General features: G+C 51.0%; 1 long non-coding RNA gene across 1 annotated transcript; it reads right to left on the bottom strand.

Moving 5' to 3' along the window:
* Positions 1–1,208: 1,208 nt before the first annotated feature.
* On the bottom strand, positions 1,209–12,875 carry LOC131829848 (uncharacterized). Its single transcript, XR_009353016.1, has 3 exons — positions 12,789–12,875; positions 3,506–3,681; positions 1,209–1,365 (listed from the first exon to the last, which is right to left on the bottom strand). It is a non-coding gene; the product is annotated as an uncharacterized LOC131829848 (long non-coding RNA).
* Between the last annotated feature and the right edge of the window lie 54 nt (positions 12,876–12,929).

The following is a 12,929-nucleotide window of genomic DNA, read 5'->3' as shown; positions in this document are numbered from 1 at the left end:
GTAATCTAAGCTCACAGTTTAGGGCAGATCGTGGGTGGATAACACGGTTTGGGTTTGGAAACCAAGTGTGGCTGTAAGGCTGGGTGGCCTAAACCAGATCACCGTCACCCAGCCTCTGTGTCTTTCCACTCACTTAGCATCTGTCCAAGAACCCAGTCTTCTAGTGCCAATAAAAGGCATACATTTTCCATGAAGAATGTGCATGTGTTTAGAAGCATGCCATTATCGGGTTTCAGTTCCCAGTGAACCATGAGACCCTTTTTCCCCAGGCAGAGCTGGTGCTGGAGAACCCTGCTGCCTCCTTGATTCTGGGCACTTGCCTCCCCCCACGCTTTTTCTTATATTGGGGTGAAGTTCACAGAACTTACAATCAGTCATTTTAAAATAAACAATTCAGTTGCATTTAGTACACCTGTAATGTTAGCAACAACCAAAAAAACATTTTCAACACCCCAAAAGAAAATCTTGTACACATTAAGTAGTTACTCCCAGCGCCCCACCCCCGCCGCCAGCCCCTGGCAACCGAGTCTCTATGGGTTTATGGGATCACAGACACAAATCCCCTTTTGTTTCTGGTTGCGTTCACCGCGAACAATGTTTTCGGGGTACATCCACGCCGTAGCCCTGTTATAACAGTGCTTCCTGTTTATGGCTGAACGATATGCAGGGCACAGTTGGACCACGTTTTGTTTATCCATTCTTCCGTCAGTGACACTCAGTTTATGGTTTATTTCCACTTTCCCACCACTGAGAACAACACTACTGCAAACACGTGGATGTGGATTTATTTACGTCCCTGTTTTCTGTTTCTTTGAGTAGATGTACCTAGGAGGGGAATTGCTGGGCCATACAGAAATGTCTACGTCTCCATTTGGAAGGACCATCTGACTGATTTCCACAGCGGCTGCACCATTTTTCATTCCCATCCACGATGCATGAGGGCACCCGGCACCCCACCGCTCAGAGCTCCCTCCCCTGCTTCAGACAGGTTCCAGCTTCCTCAGTTCTGTCCACTGCCTGCCAGCCACACCTCTCAGAGAGGACCCCAATCTTCTCGGGGGTGATCAGCACCTCCTGCATCAAGTTTGATGGGTTACTAGTTTGAAATATGGATTCCTGGGGTCCACCCTAACCTGCCTGGGGCTAAAGCCCCTGAGCCCTTCATTGGCCAGGAGTTCCCCAAAGATCCTCAGACATTTACAGGGCTTAGGTGACTCACTTCCTCAGGTGACCGATCTCCTCCCTTATCAGCAAATTCTCCCTTACATTTTTCACTGACAGAGTCATCTTAGGGCCAAGTTATGGAAATAAGACTTCTTTGCGTATGTCCTGAGTTCAGCATTCCCTAAGAGCCCCTAAAATTCTCTGCAAAATAAAAATAAATGAAATGGGTTTAAGCTTGCACGGGGCCACCCACACTCATCTGAAATATCAAACCTGGTGAATTTGCGTTTCTAAAAACGTCCCATTATTCAAGTTACCTTGCAGAGGCTTGAAAGCAAACCCAAGGTTAGCCCCCCACCAAAATCCCAAGGGGAGTGGCTGTGGGGATGAGCTCAGAGGAGGGAAGGGAGGCTGAAACAGGCAGCGGAGGAGATGGAGATCCTGGCCGGAGCAAAGGCTGGTAGGAAAAGCAGAGGCAGGCGAGAGGGGTCATTGGACCACTGGCACCTGGGGAGGCCAATTAACTTCACTTCCGGCCTGTCCAGTGACCACACCTCGCCCTCACCCAAATCTTGGGTGGGGCACGGCTGCCAATCTCTGACTTCTTTTCGGTTACAAGTCACTCAGGCCTGGTGCCAGCTTCCGGGGGCAACAGGCCAAAAAGCAAAGCAAGTCTCACCTTTGGCCAACCCCAGGCTCCTCAGCCGCCCTCTTCCTCTCCTCTGCCTGCAGCAATCACCCGCCCCACCTCTACCATCTTGCTAGGAGCACCCAGCCCAGTCCTGCACCCGAACCTCACCTCGGGCTGTTGCTCCTACAAGTTAATTCCCTCACCCGCATGTGTGGAATGTGGACTGAGTTGTCCAGTCCAATCCAGAGAACTCCAGATTCACGTGGACTGAGTCATCACTCCCTAGGGTCAACGTGGAAGGGCTGATCCTGGGGGGCAGGTCTGGGAGGGCTCCGGGGGGCATGGCAGTGGAGAACCCCCTGAGCGGACCAGAGCCCCAAGCACCTGGAGTTTAGCCCGGGTCTCGGGGTACAGTTTGCTCTTCCGCCCTCACTGCCTCGGTTTATCTGGCCTGGGCTTGGGGACAATCCTGAGCAGGACAGGCACCCTGTACCGGAGCCGAGCGGGGGCCACCCGCTGGGGCGACTCCTGGTGAGGTGGTGCAGGGCCCTTCCCAGCAGTGTGGGGTCCAATGGTCCCAGGTTCTTGGCTCCGGACAGCCAGGGGTCCCCTGCCTCCAGCCTAGCCAAGCCCCTGCTGAGTCAGGTTGCTAAGGAAGCCGAGTGAAGCGGAGAGCCTCTGGAGATAGGGCATCTGCCTTCTGGGGGAGCAAGAGGGGTTCGGGCTACACCGAGTGGGACTGTCAGCATCCTGCACTAATTGACGTGACAAAATATGGTGCTTAAAAAAACAAAATCCAGGGCACCTGGGTGGCTCAGTGGGTTAAGCCGCTGCCTTCGGCTCAGGTCATGATCTCAGGGTCCTGGGATCGAGTCCCACATGGGGCTCTCTGCTCAGCAGGGGGCCTGCTTCCCTTCCTCTCTCTCTGCCTGCCTCTCTGCCTACTTGTGATCTCTCTCTGTCAAATAAATAAATAAAATCTTTTTTTTTTTTTAAATTCTTTTTTTTTTTTAAGATTTTATTTATTTATTTGTAAGAGAGAGAGAGTGAGAGTGAGCACAGGCAGACAGAGTGGAAGGCAGAGTCAGAGGGAGAAGCAGGCTCCCTGCGGAGCAAGGAGCCCGATGCGGGACTGGATCCCAGGACGCTGGGATCATGACCTGAGCCGAAGGCAGCTGCTTAACCAACTGAGCCACCCAGGCGTCCCAATAAATAAAATCTTTAAAAAAATAAAAAAACAAAACAAAACAAAACAAAAAAACAAAATCCAGGGGCACCTGGGTGGCTCAGGCAGTTAAGCCTCTGCCTGAGGTCATGATCCTGGGGTCCTGGGATGGAGCCTCACCTTGGGCTCCCGCTGCTCCTTCTCCCACTGTCCCTCCCCTCTCTCCCCCCCTCCCGCCTTTGCTTGTGCTCCCTCTCCTCTTTCATATAAATACTTTAATTTTTAAAAAATATTTTATTTGACAGACACAGCGAGAGAGGAGACACAAGCAGGAGGAGAGAGAGAGGGAGAAGCAGGCTTCCTGACCTGAGCGGAAGGCAGACGCTTAACAACTGAGCCACCCAGGCGCCCCTAAATAAAATCTTTAAAAAATATATTTAGGTAACAAACAAAAACAAAAACCAGGTGACGGCTGTACAGCGGTGTATACACTTCATGCCGTGAAGCTGTGTAATGGTTAAAATGCTACATTTTACACTGTATACCTGTTAAACCTGCAGGACACACGCGCTGCAAGAATGTTACAGTGCGTTTCTACTCAGCTTCGGTTACTTGAACTCTGGCCACACACCCGCCACCTTAACATCAACTTCCTCTGTGCAACGGCTTCCAAATGAAGCCGGACGGCGCGGTTCTCCTGGCACCGAGTCGAAGAAGGAATCTGGACAAAGAAGAGAGTCAGGAGACAGAAGTTTACTGAGTGAAGATACAGAAACAACTCCCCACAGCGAGAGGGGTCCCGAAGGGGTTGCCAACAAGGACCTTTAGGGCTGGTCTTTTACAGAAAGCTAACCAGGGAACTTAAATCCTTTTAACATTTCTATTGATACCCCACTGAGCGGGGACTAGTGATAACACCTTCAATGGCTTACTTCCTTTTTAGGGTCTAGTTAATCTTCGTTGGTCTCAGGTGATAATCATAAAAAAGACACACCCACACCCTTGCCCCCCAGATAGTGTTGGGGGGCACGGTGCAGCCGTCCTGAATGTTCTCCCTGACTTGCCATCCCCTCCCTGGCTGGACCTGCCTACTCCCCACCCAGGTTCCCTACCACCCAAACCCTCTGAGGCAACACAGCGTGCCCTGGGCCCCCCACTCCTACACGCATGTGTGCACGCACACACACACGTGCACACGCACAGGAGACCTTCAGGGGAACATGGAAACCTCTCCACTTTCAACAGCGTGTGGATAAAGAACAGAGTGTCCCCAAACTGCTGCCCCTCCCCCGGGGGGGGGGTGTCAGCCCACTTGGCCACCCCCAGTGAGGTCAAAAGAGGCGAGATGTCTGTGACCGTGGACTTGGGGCCTGTCCATGGACCGTGGACTGTCACAGCAACCCCAGGGACTAACCACCACCACGAATGAGCACCGTACTGCCCTCACAGTTGTTCAACACCAGGCCTGCTACAGCAGCCTGCATCCCGGCGGCCGAACGCACCCACGCAAGCGGCCCGCCACTCCCCACCCGTGAGGCTACTGCGTGCTCTGGACACACAGACGTCTCCCTCAGTCGTCCTCGTCCTGGGGACACATCCAGGGGCTGCGGCAGGGACACATCCAGGGGCTGCGGCAGGGACACATCCAGGGGCTGCGGCAGGGAAACATCCAGGGGCTGCGGCAGGCCTCTCCCGGAATCTGGGCAATGCTTACGGCCCCTGCCCTCTGGAACAGCTCGAATGTTCTGTCCTGGGCTGTACCCTCCATTCCTTTGCAGGCTCCCCACGTCCCTAGCCCCTCCCCGTCCCCACACTGGGCCGTGACTGCCAGTGTCACACCAGTGGGCCGTGGACAGTGCCTTCCACAGAGGAGACCGGGCTGGCCCATCAGCCGCATTCTTCTGAAAGAGGCCCGAGAAGGACATCTTGGGTGTTTGCACCATTTTGAAAAGGCAAGAAGACCAGGACCCAAGGCAGGAGAGAGGCTCCCTATCATGTTTGAAGATCTGCAGACCCGAGGGTAGGAGGGACAAAGTACTTAAGGAAGGAGCACAGACTCGGCCTTTCTTCCTTTTTTAGTTTTTTGAAAGCTGAAATAACAGGGATTTGCTCTGCAAAGTATCCCCGAATGATGGCGCACCTGGGTGGCTCAGTCCTCAGTTGAGGATCCAACTCTTGGTTTCAGCTCACATCATGATCTCAGGGTCCTGGGATGGAGTCCCGTGTGGGGGCTGCTTGTCCCTCTCCCTCTGCCCCTCCCCCTGCTCTCTAGCTCTGAGATAAACTCTTAAAAAAAAAAGTATCCCTGAATCACCCTGTTATCTGGTGCTGGTGGTTTTCCATATGGAGAAAGAAAAAAATTGGCCCCCCACTTCAGCCCACGTGTACAAATCAATTCCAGGTATCTAACAAAGTGTGCCAAGTCTGAGTCATGGATTCTGGAAACTGTGTGGGTTTGAATTCTGGCTTCCCCTCACTAGCTGTGGGCCTCGGAGAGACTTACTGAATGTCTCAGTTTCCTCATCCAAAGGTTTGAATAGGGCTTTTATGTAATATTAAGTAAATAGGGCTTTTATGAGGTTTAAATTAGTTAATATTTTAAGGTTTAGGACTTGGTATGTTCCATCTAACAGCTTGTTAAAACAAACCAGAATGTAAAAACCTAGATCTAACATTTCAGAAGCCAATGGGAGAAAGTCTCTCTGACCTCAAGAGGGATGAGCTCTCTGACAAGACACAGAGCGGTCCCACTATAAAGCAAAACACTGGGGCGCCTGGTTGGCTCAGCTGTTAAGCGTCGGTCTTTGGCGAGGATCATGATCCCAGGGTCCTGGGATTGAGCCCCACATCGGGCTCCCTCTCTCTCTGCCGCCCCCCACCCCAGCTTGTGCTCTCTCTCTGTCAAATAAATAAAGAAAAACTTAAATAAATAAAAACAAAGCAAAACACTGATAAATCTGAATATGGTAAAAATAAAGGACTTTGTGCAAGTAGAAAGGCATAGAAGGGTCTTGGTTCTCTTTCTATACAATCCAACAAAACAATGCAAAAGAAAACGAATCTATGCTAATAAAATTTAGGAGGGGCTCGGCTCTCAGTCGGTAGACCCATGTGACTCTTGATCTTGGGGTCGTGAGTTCAAACCCTACTTGGGCCCAGAACTTACTTAAAAAAAAAAACAAACAAAAAAACTTTTCTTTGTTAAGATTTTATTTATTTATTTGACAGAGGGAGAGAGATCACAAGTAGGCAGAGAGAGAGGGGGAAGCAGGTTCCCTGGTGAGCAGAGAGCCCAATGCGGGGCTCGATTCCAGGACCCTGAGATCATGACCTGAGCCAAAGGCAGAGACCCAACCCACTGAGCCACCCAGGCGCCGCAAGACTTTTTTTTTTTTTTTTAATCTGTTGACTCTCAATTGCCTTCAGCTCAAAATACCTTTATACCAAAGTGGCATATTTTAGGGCAGCCTATGCTGACCCCCTTCAGTTTAGACCGGGCACGTTGGTTCTACACACTTCGTTTGCTCACACACAATCACAAAGAGGAAAGAAAACGTCACCCTCTCCCCTGTGTGTTGTGCGCCAAGCCCAGCAAATCGGTATCTCACGGCAAACTGACCATGTCCTGGCCTCACCTCACGGAGGGGAGGGACAATTTATTCCAGCCACTGCTCCAGATTCCCGCTTGCTTTCATAGGGGGCAGGGAGGGGGGCTCCAGCATCAAAGGGGAGTGAATATGGGGGTGAATGGGGGCCTGCAGCCTCCTTGCCCAGCTGTGCTTCCAAGTTACTGTGAACTTGGGACACGCGTCCTCACCTGCTGCCCTTCTGTTTCCCTCCTGTAACATAGAAGAGGTCCCCCCTGCCCCCAGACTTGACTGACTCCTGGAGCACCTGGGGCCTCCCCCTCCAAGCCGGCTCAGGGCGGAATCCCAGAACCTTCAGCTGATGGTGCCACTGGGCAGATGGGAGAAGTTAGGAGGAGCTGGTACCCTTGGCTGGGCAGGTGGTGGGGGAAGAGGGAGGAGACACAGAGGGAGCTAGAGCCCGGAGTCTCCCAGGCCGGGAAGAGCTGAGCTGATCTGGAAGTCAGGACATCCCCGGCTCGTCCTAGCTGCTATTTATAGCCTTTGCCCCTCCTTATTTGGAAGCAGACTGCAGTTCTCTCTCCCAGGGGGGTCTGCCTTCCTGAGGAGCACACCAGGCCCCTCGGGGCGACTCGGGCTCACGCAGGGCTTTACAGAGAACCCGCACACAGCTACCTGTGCCTTAGTATTCCAAATGCTCTAAATCCATTTATATTCAAACATGTTTGGGGACGCCTGGCTGTCTCAGTTGATGTAGCAGGTTACTGTTTTTCTGTTTTGTTTTGTTTTTCTAAGGTTTTATTTTTTGTTTATTTATTTTTGAATGGGGCATCCAGGTGGCTCAGTCCCTTAAGCACCTGCCTTGCTTCCGGTCATGATCCCAGGGTCCTGGGATTGAGCCCCGCATCCGGCTCCCTGCTGGGCAGGAAGAAGCCTGCTTCTCCCATTCCTTCTGCCTCTCCCCCACCGCTAGTGCTCTGTCTCTGCTTCCTCTCTCTCTCTCTAATAAATACATAAATAAACAATAAACAAACAAATAAATAAGTAAACAAGTAAGCAAATAAAGTCTTTTTAAAAATTTGTAAAAATTCTTTGCGAGAGAACGAACGTGACTAGGTGGAGGGGTGGAAGCAGGGAGAGAAGCTACTCTCCACTGAGCGGGGACCCTGACGTGGGGCTCGAACCCAGAACCCTGGGATCTTTTTTTTGTTTTGTTTTTTAAGATTTATTTATTTATTTGGCAGACAGAGAACACAAGTAGGCAGAGAGGCAGGCAGAGAGAGGAGGAACCAGGCTCCCCAGGGAGCAGAGAGCCCGATGTGGGGCTCGATCCCAGGACTCCGGGATCATGACCCAAGCCAAAGGCAGAGGCTTTAACTCACTGAGCCACCCAGGTGTCCCAGGACCCTGGCAGGTGCTTAATGACTGAGCCACCCAGGCATCCCACATGTGACTCTTGATTGCAGGAGTAGAAGTTTGAAATCCATGTTGACGGGATGCCTGGGTGGCTCAGTTGGTTGGGCGGCTGCCTTCGGCTCAGGTCATGATCCCGGCGTCCTGGGATCAAGTCCCACATCGGGCTCCTTGCTCCACAGGGAGCCTGCTTCTTCCTCTGACTCTGCCTTCCACTCTGTCTGTGCTCGCTCTCTCGCTTGCTCTCTCTCTGACAAATAAGTAAATAAAATCTTTAAAAAAAAAAAAAAAAAAAGAAATCCGTGTTGGGTGTAGAGATCACTTAAAAAGAAAATCTTTTAGGGGTGCCTGGGTGGCTCAGTGGGTGGGTTAAGCCTCTGCCTTCAGCTCGGGTCATGATCTCAGGGCCCTGGGATCCAGCCCCGCATCGGGCTCTCTGCTCAGCAGGGAGCCTGCTTCCCTCCTCTCTCTGCCTGCCTCTCTGCCTACTTGTGATCTCTCTCTCTCTGTCAAATAGATAAAAAAATAAAATCTTAAAAAAAAGTTAAAAAAAAAGAAAATCTTTAAAAAATTTTGTTTTAACTGTATTAAAATATATATAAACATAAAATTTACCATCTCAACCATTTCTAAGTGTGCCATTATAGGTGTTAAGTATATTCACTTTATTGTGTACCATCGCCACCGTCCATCTCGAGAACATTTTCCCCACCCCCAGCTCAAACTTTGCAGCCATTAAATATGATTCCTCATTCTCCCTCACTCCCCCCTCCCCGCCCCGCCCAGACTCTATTCTACTTTTTGCCTCTATGCATCCAGCTAGTCTAGGTACCTCTCAGGAGTTGAACCGTGCGGTATCTACCCTTAGCATAATATCCTTAAGGTTCATCCGTGTTGGAGCCTAGAATTCCATTCCAATTTAAGCCTAAATAATATTCATTCCAGTATATGTTATGCCACGTTTTGTTTGTCCATTCACCTGTCAACAGGACATTGGGGTCACCCCATGCGTTTGTATCTTTCAGGTGCAGTGATGGAACAGAATCCCCCCACCAGATGAACTCAGCCAGCTTTCTTTTCCTTAAAGCCTGGAGCTTCTCATTGATTTAGGGAAGGACCTGGCAAGCAAGAAAGAAGACTTCACAATGAATTGCATTTCCTGGGGGTCCTGGGCTCCCAAGATGATTGTCTCTGAAAGCCCTACTAGGTGATACAGCGTTTCAGAGAGGCTGTGTGGGTTGTGGTCAGAGGATGGGCCGCAGGGGTGATAGATGGAGTCAGAGCTGGGACTGGGTACACAGACATTATCACAAACTTTTAAAAATCTCTCATTTGTTCAAAAAACCCATTTGTCTTTCCTAAAGAAGCCTACTGGTTTTTCCCATAATGGCATTTTCTCCCCCTTGCCTTTACCCTACTGTTAGATATATAAGCCTTTGAGTTTAACCAATTAAGAGCCAGCTACTTTTTAAATATTTTTAATAATCGCTACACTCAAAGTGGGGCTCGAACTTACAACCCCACGATCAAGGGTCACATGCTCTTCCTACTGATCCAGCCAGGTGCCCAAGGAGCCAGCTACTTTTTTAATTGGCTCCCCTGCTCTTTTCTCCTATTCCTGGCTTTTATCAATTTAATTCATAGGCCTCAGTGACTGAACCTAACAGGGTAGAGGTCAAGTTTTTTCTTCCTCTATAATAATGAACAAATGCAGAATGCATTACCGTAGTCCTTCAGATCAAAGCTCCCCAATGAGCATGAAGCCAGGAGCAGCAGCAGACAGAAAACTGAATAGATGCTCTGCACCTGTGATTATCCAAGGGTGAAAAGGGGGTCTCTGTGGCCTTGTAGAGAGCAAGATGGAGTCACTCATGTCAAGTAGTGCCTCCTGCCAAGTAATGACATAATGACTCAGGAAGGCAGCCAAAGGCTGAGAGTAGTTATCGTTAGAACCAGAACGTACTGGTGGCATCCAGAACTGATAACCAGCAGACCAGAGAGAGCCTGGAAGGGCTGAGAACTGATAACCACCACTGCCAAAAGTAGCCCACAAGGCTAAATCACGTGGCTTTAGAATATAGGTGGGGTCTGGTGGGGTGAGGTCTGGAGGGAATGACCTAGAAAGAATTCTTGAATGTCTCTGGTGCAAAATGGTGGCTTATTAAAGCCCTGGGACCGGACCCAGGGGCAGGAAAGAGCTGCAGCCCGGGGGTTGTGAGGTGTGGCTGACTGTAGCTTGGGCGTTGGGGCAAGGGAAAGGGAGGTTTCAAAAGGATTTTTATATGTTAAAGAAGACTCAAGGGATACCTGAGGCCTTGCCATTGTCAAGTTAAGGTGGTTTTTTTCTTCCAGTAAGGGATGAACGGTGAGACAGTTGGGAGTTTCCTGGAGGAGCATTACGCGGCTGCCTGCTTCCAGGACCTGCCAGAGGGCTGCAGATCTTGAGGACATTGAATTGTATCTACACTCCCTTCTGGAAACTAGGCCATTGATAGAACTGCTTTGTTCCTGTAAATTACGGAGGCTTTTGTAAATGGAAGGAGACTCCCGCCCTGCGGGACTGTGCTCTTTAGAAGTTAACGATTTGTTTTTCCTTTAGGGCAGCCAGGAGGGCCGGAGGAATGTCACACCAATGCCCTGGGGGGCGGGTTGTGGGGTGTAAGCTTCAGCCGATCCTCAGCCAGCCTTCAGCTCCCTCGTCCTACGGGCTGAACAAATGTCTTTAAAAAGGGAGGATTTCTCCCGCAAACTGTCACACTCTGCAGATGCTGAGCTTTCCACATTAAAGAGGCGGCTGCCACCAGAGGCTCTGTGTCACCGATCTCTGACCACCACAGTGATCTCGCACTGTGTGACCACAGTAAGCTCACCTGGGCCGGACAGGGTCCTCACCTCCGCTGCCACTCAACGGACCGACTTCAAGTTCAGTTTGTTGACTTCTTACCCCTCAGTGTCTTCGCACTGTAGTCTGTGTGAGGTGTGCGGGAAGCCAGGTTGTGCAGTGAAAGATCGCTGAGTTTGGAAATCCTGAACCCACTTCACAATCAGGCTAACCTTGCTTTCTGACTGAATAAAGCCCACTTGGCGGAAGGACAACTGTTCGAGCCTTCATCGCGTGCTGGCCACACGCCCCGACTCATCACCCCCCCCACCCCAAACGCACCGCCATTTTAAAAAAAGATTTTATTTGAGAGAGAGCACACGGGGTGGGGGGAGGGCAGTGGGAGAGGGAGAAGCAGGCTCCCCGCTGAGCAGGGAGCCCTATGTGGGGCTCGATCCCAGGACCCTGGGATCTCGAACTGAGCTGAAGGCAGATGCTCAATGACTGAGCCACCCAGGCACCCAAACACCTCCCTTTTGATCTCAGTTAGTACTTTCTTACTGATTAAGTTCTTCTCCCCAATTTATCTCTTACCACAGGCAATCCGTGGCTGAGCACTGAAACTGTCCCCTGGAGGGGTGAGGTCTGCCGGGAGCCAGCAAGACCTCACCCCTGACTGACTGCGAGACAGGGATCAAACCCAACCCACGGGGACCCACTCACCTTTGCCCCACATTTTCCTTCCACAAACCTTGGAAGTAGCTTTAGTACTTGGAGACCCTCGTCTACTGCCTTCCCGGTGTGGACCTCGCTCAGACGAACGCCTGGATTCACCACCCCCGTCTCTCTGCCTTTGGATTTTGTCCTGATCTGGTCTGGTTGGCCCCCGCCCAAGCCAGGTGCTCTTGTACCCCTGCGCCCCGGAAGCAGCTGGGAGCTAAGGTGTTGGGGGGAACCTGTTCGCCAGGACACGAGCTCCCACCATCTCTCCCAGTGCTCTCCAGCTCCCCTGCCTGTCTGCGCGCACGTCCTCTGTCCCTGGGCTCCAGGCACGCGGGCATCAGCCGGTCCTGGATCCCATCAGCCAAGGCCCCCGAGCACAGCTTCTACACCCACCGATCCCTCTGTCCTGGCCACGACCCTGCTGGGTTTTTCCAAGCCTTTTCTTTCTAATCCTTTAGTTGGTCTCTGTGCAAATAGGTTAGAATGTCTGAGTGGACGCACTCACTGATGCTGTATCCCCTCACTGCGGTGCCTTTCGACTGAAGCTGGAAGAGGCTTTTTCTTAAAAAGACAAAATCTGGTATTTTCACCAAATATGACTGGGAAATTCTCAAAGTCCTTCTCAGCACCTCCTTCTCGGTGGGGACCCCAGCAGCCTCGGACATGGATCCCTTCCAAGGCGGTTGGGCTGCCCTCCGGGTCCGAGGGCTTTAAGCAGGGTTTCATTTGCAACTTCTACCCCCTCCCCCCACCCCCACAGAAGCGAGAAAGTAAAAGTTACAGCAGACAGGATTTTTCTACCTCTAAAGTCTCCGTATTTTAAAAGGTGGCTCTGAGCTCTTTTCTACAGCGTATCTTTTTCCCAGTCCACGGCCCCCGGCCGGTACTGTTCTTTTTGGAGATTATCAATTGTTTTCAGCTCCCACAAGGAGCCTAGGGAAGAATGGAAGTTGCAAACCTACTAGCAGATTCTGCCCCTCCCTAAAAGTCCGCTCTCCGGCGCCAAACACCCGTGGGCTCCCACAAAGCCTTTTAGAAGAGGAAGAGCTGAGCTAGCCAGCCGTTTAAAGAGGAGATGCTAAGTTACCCTAAATTTTCCTTATTCTTTTCCTAAAACCTTAGTTTTGTTCCGTCAAAGAGATGTGGGGAACAAAGGCAGAAGGAAACGTAGATAAAATTAAATCTTCTTATAACCTGCAGCCCTGAGGCAGGCGGAGTGTCACGTCCCTCCAGGAAACTCCCAATTGTCTTAATGTTAATGCTTTGTTAGAAGGAAAAAACAACCTTAGCTTCACGATAGGCGGGCCTCCGGCTGCTGCAGAGTCTTCTTTAGCATATCAAAGTCCTTCTGGAAACTTCTCTTTGTCTTTACCGCCACCTAACTCCACAGTATATAATCAGTTGCTCCTAGGCCTCGGAGAGCAG

This window comes from Mustela lutreola, chromosome 4 (assembly GCF_030435805.1).
Source record: "Mustela lutreola isolate mMusLut2 chromosome 4, mMusLut2.pri, whole genome shotgun sequence".
NCBI classification, from domain to species: Eukaryota; Metazoa; Chordata; class Mammalia; order Carnivora; family Mustelidae; genus Mustela; species Mustela lutreola.
Note: the sequence above shows the minus strand (reverse complement) of the source record. Positions and strands in the feature narration are given on the sequence as shown.